We start from the raw sequence: 5,110 nt of genomic DNA on the forward strand, positions 1-5,110 counted from the left end.
TGGTGGTTCTCTCATAGGTTAAACTACTGTACACACTGGTGGCAGAAGTGTCTGCCTGCCTTGCTCTTAGAGGAATGAGGAAAGAGACAGTTTGCGTCCAAAATGGCATCTTGTTCCCTAGATAGGGAATAGTGTGCCACAAAGTAGTGCAAAAAAGGGAAAGAGAGTGGCATTAGGGATGCACACAGTCTATACCTTTTCCTTACTGCACGAAACGGGGAATAGGGTGCCATTTGGGATACAACCCTGCCTATCCCAGGAGATGACTTACAACTGACACTTTCACACCTACCAAAGTGTTGAGGTCACTAGGGTGTTTTGAGGAGTGGATGTAGAGGTCACTAGGGTGTTTTGAGGTGGGGATGTAGAGGTCACTAGGGTGTTTTGAGGAGTGGATGTAGAGGTCACTAGGGTGTTTTGAGGAGTGGATGTAGAGGTCACTAGAGGTCACTAGGGTGTTTTGAGGTGGGGATGTAGAGGTCACTAGGGTGTTTTGAGGTGGGGATGTAGAGGTCACTAGAGGTCACTAGGGTGTTTTGAGGAGTGGATGTAGAGGTCACTAGGGTGTTTTGAGGAGTGGATGTTGAGGTCACTAGGGTGTTTTGAGGAGTGGATGTAGAGGTCACTAGAGGTCACTAGGGTGTTTTGAGGTGGGGATGTAGAGGTCACTAGGGTGTTTTGAGGTGACGATGTAAAGGTCACTAGGGTGTCTTGAGGAGTGAAGTAAAGGTCACTAGGGTGTTTTGAGGTGGGGATGTAGAGGTCACTAGGGTGTTTTGAGGAGTGGATGTAGAGGTCACTAGGGTGTTTTGATGAGTGGATGTAGAGGTCACTAGGGTGTTTTGAGGAGTGGATGTAGAGGTCACTAGGGTGTTTTGATGAGTGGATGTAGAGGTCACTAGAGGTCACTAGGGTGTTTTGAGGTGACGATGTAAAGGTCACTAGGGTGTCTTGAGGAGTGAAGTAAAGGTCACTAGGGTGTTTTGAGGTGGGGATGTAGAAGTCACGAGGGAGACTGTGTTGTTGCATTTATGGGCCCTGGTCAAGACTAGGGCACTATGTAGGGATCAGGATGCCATCTATGGGCCCTGGTCAAGACTAGGGCACTACGTAGGGATCAGGATGCCATTTATGGGCCCTGGTCAAGACTAGGGCACTACGTAGGGAACAGGATGCCATTTATGGGCCCTGGTCAAGACTAGGGCACTACGTAGGGATCAGGATGCCATTTATGGGCCCTGGTCATGACTAGGGCACTACGTAGGGAACAGGATGCCATTTATGGGCCCTGGTCATGACTAGGGCACTACGTAGGGAACAGGATGCCATTTATGGGCCCTGGTCAAGACTAGGGCACTACGTAGGGAACAGGATGCCATTTATGGGCCCTGGTCATGACTAGGGCACTACGTAGGGAACAGGATGCCATTTATGGGCCCTGGTCAAGACTAGGGCACTACGTAGGGAACAGGATGCCATTTATGGGCCCTGGTCAAGACTAGGGCACTACGTAGGGATCAGGATGCCATTTGGTATGAACGCTTTGTGTTTTCTTTCAATGCTGGAAGGACTTACGAAGAGTAATTCAGGTGTGTAGTGGTTCCTTTGTGCTAACACAGGTATGTCTCTAAATCTTTTTCCTAGATGTCCCTGTAAGGCATTCAGTCATTCTTGTGCAGGTATGTCTCCATGTCTTTGTATGTGTGTGTGTGAGAGAGAGAGAGAGAGAGAATGTGCATGTGTGTGTGTTTGTGGGTGTGCATATGTGTGAGGGGGAGAGTGTGTATGTGAATCTGTGTGTGTGGACAAAGTAGAGCCCTGTGCCGGACATTAATTGCAATCTCGAGCCCTAGCCATTTAAAAAAAAAAATTGTATTTCCCCTTTATTTAACCAGGTAGGCCAGTTGAGAACAAGTTCTCATTTACAACTGCGACCTGCCCAAGATAAAGCAAAGCAGTGTGAACAGACAACACAGAGTTACACATGGAGTAAACAAGCATACAGTCAATAACACAGTAGAAGAAAAAAAAGTGAGATACACCTGCTGGAACGCGTGCTACGGGTGGGTATTGTTATCGTGACCAGTGAGATACACCTGCTGGAACGCGTGCTACGGGTGGGTATTGTTATCGTGACCAGTGAGATACACCTGCTGGAACGCGTGCTACGGGTGGGTATTGTTATCGTGACCAGTGAGATACACCTGCTGGAACGCGTGCTACGGGTGGGTATTGTTATCGTGACCAGTGAGATACACCTGCTGGAACGCGTGCTACGGGTGGGTATTGTTATCGTGACCAGTGAGATACACCTGCTGGAACGCGTGCTACGGGTGGGTATTGTTATCGTGACCAGTGAGATACACCTGCTGGAACGCGTGCTACGGGTGGGTATTGTTATCGTGACCAGTGAGATACACCTGCTGGAACGCGTGCTACGGGTGGGTATTGTTATCGTGACCAGTGAGATACACCTGCTGGAACGCGTGCTACGGGTGGGTATTGTTATCGTGACCAGTGAGATACACCTGCTGGAACGCGTGCTACGGGTGGGTATTGTTATCGTGACCAGTGAGATACACCTGCTGGAACGCGTGCTACGGGTGGGTATTGTTATCGTGACCAGTGAGATACACCTGCTGGAACGCGTGCTACGGGTGGGTATTGTTATCGTGACCAGTGAGATACACCTGCTGGAACGCGTGCTACGGGTGGGTATTGTTATCGTGACCAGTGAGATACACCTGCTGGAACGCGTGCTACGGGTGGGTATTGTTATCGTGACCAGTGAGATACACCTGCTGGAACGCGTGCTACGGGTGGGTATTGTTATCGTGACCAGTGAGATACACCTGCTGGAACGCGTGCTACGGGTGGGTATTGTTATCGTGACCAGTGAGATACACCTGCTGGAACGCGTGCTACGGGTGGGTATTGTTATCGTGACCAGTGAGATACACCTGCTGGAACGCGTGCTACGGGTGGGTATTGTTATCGTGACCAGTGAGATACACCTGCTGGAACGCGTGCTACGGGTGGGTATTGTTATCGTGACCAGTGAGATACACCTGCTGGAACGCGTGCTACGGGTGGGTATTGTTATCGTGACCAGTGAGATACACCTGCTGGAGCGCGTGCTACGGGTGGGTATTGTTATCGTGACCAGTGAGATACACCTGCTGGAACGCGTGCTACGGGTGGGTATTGTTATCGTGACCAGTGAGATACACCTGCTGGAACGCGTGCTACGGGTGGGTATTGTTATCGTGACCAGTGAGATACACCTGCTGGAACGCGTGCTACGGGTGGGTATTGTTATCGTGACCAGTGAGATACACCTGCTGGAACGCGTGCTACGGGTGGGTATTGTTATCGTGACCAGTGAGATACACCTGCTGGAACGCGTGCTACGGGTGGGTATTGTTATCGTGACCAGTGAGATACACCTGCTGGAGCGCGTGCTACGGGTGGGTATTGTTATCGTGACCAGTGAGATACACCTGCTGGAACGCGTGCTACGGGTGGGTATTGTTATCGTGACCAGTGAGATACACCTGCTGGAACGCGTGCTACGGGTGGGTATTGTTATCGTGACCAGTGAGATACACCTGCTGGAACGCGTGCTACGGGTGGGTATTGTTATCGTGACCAGTGAGATACACCTGCTGGAACGCGTGCTACGGGTGGGTATTGTTATCGTGACCAGTGAGATACACCTGCTGGAACGCGTGCTACGAGTGGGTATTGTTATCGTGACCAGTGAGATACACCTGCTGGAACGCGTGCTACGGGTGGGTATTGTTATCGTGACCAGTGAGATACACCTGCTGGAACGCGTGCTACGGGTGGGTATTGTTATCGTGACCAGTGAGATACACCTGCTGGAGCGCGTGCTACGGGTGGGTATTGTTATCGTGACCAGTGAGATACACCTGCTGGAGCGCGTGCTACGGGTGGGTATTGTTATCGTGACCAGTGAGATACACCTGCTGGAACGCGTGCTACGGGTGGGTATTGTTATCGTGACCAGTGAGATACACCTGCTGGAGCGCGTGCTACGGGTGGGTATTGTTATCGTGACCAGTGAGATACACCTGCTGGAACGCGTGCTACGGGTGGGTATTGATATCGTGACCAGTGAGATACACCTGCTGGAACGCGTGCTACGGGTGGGTATTGTTATCGTGACCAGTGAGATACACCTGCTGGAACGCGTGCTACGGGTGGGTATTGTTATCGTGACCAGTGAGCTGAGATAAGGTTGAGCTTTACCTAGCATAGACTTATAGATGATCTGGAGCCAGTGGGTCTGGCGACGAATATGTAGCGAGGGCCAGCGGACTAGAGCATACAGGTCTCAGTGGTGGGTGGTATAATGTGCTTTAGTAACAAAACGGATGGCACTGTGATAAACTGCATCCAGTTTGCTGAGTAGAGTATTGGAAGCTATTTTGTAGATGACATCGCCGAAGTCGAGGATCGGTAGGATAGTCAGTTTTACTAGGGTACGTTTGACAGCATGAGTGAAGGAGGCTTTGCCTATTCTAGATTTGATATGTTTGATATGAGTCTGGAAGGAGAATTTACAGTCAACCCAATCCCGAGCCCTACCCATGCCCGCAAAGTTCAAAGCACTACCATACCCAGGCCTGATTTCTTCTGAGACATTTTAGCCTCAGCCCTGCCTGAAACCCAAAACCTCAGTTAGTAAATCCATTAGCTGCTCCTCTGTGCCTGTCACTCCTGCACACAGCTCGCTCTGCATGCACTCTTCTCGTGGCGGCTCTGTGAGTATCCATAGCAACGGAACCACTTGAGATGTTTTGTTCAATGACGAGACATTAGAGAGCAGTTAGCTGTGGATTATTATTATTAGACATGATTATTTTCTGTGAAATAATCTATCCTGTTTTATATTTGAAGCACTTCTAACACTATGTTATGATCTTAGTCAGATATGACTGTACTGAGCAGCAGAGCACGAGCAAATGGCTCAGCTTTAAAATGTAAGTGATCAATTTAGTGATACCCTGCATAGCAGTAACTCGATGTATAATGTCGGGGTCAGGTAGGAGAGGTCTAAGACAAATATACAATACACAACAGAATA

Source organism: Oncorhynchus clarkii, chromosome 32 (genome assembly GCF_045791955.1).
Source record: "Oncorhynchus clarkii lewisi isolate Uvic-CL-2024 chromosome 32, UVic_Ocla_1.0, whole genome shotgun sequence".
NCBI classification, from domain to species: domain Eukaryota; kingdom Metazoa; phylum Chordata; class Actinopteri; order Salmoniformes; family Salmonidae; genus Oncorhynchus; species Oncorhynchus clarkii.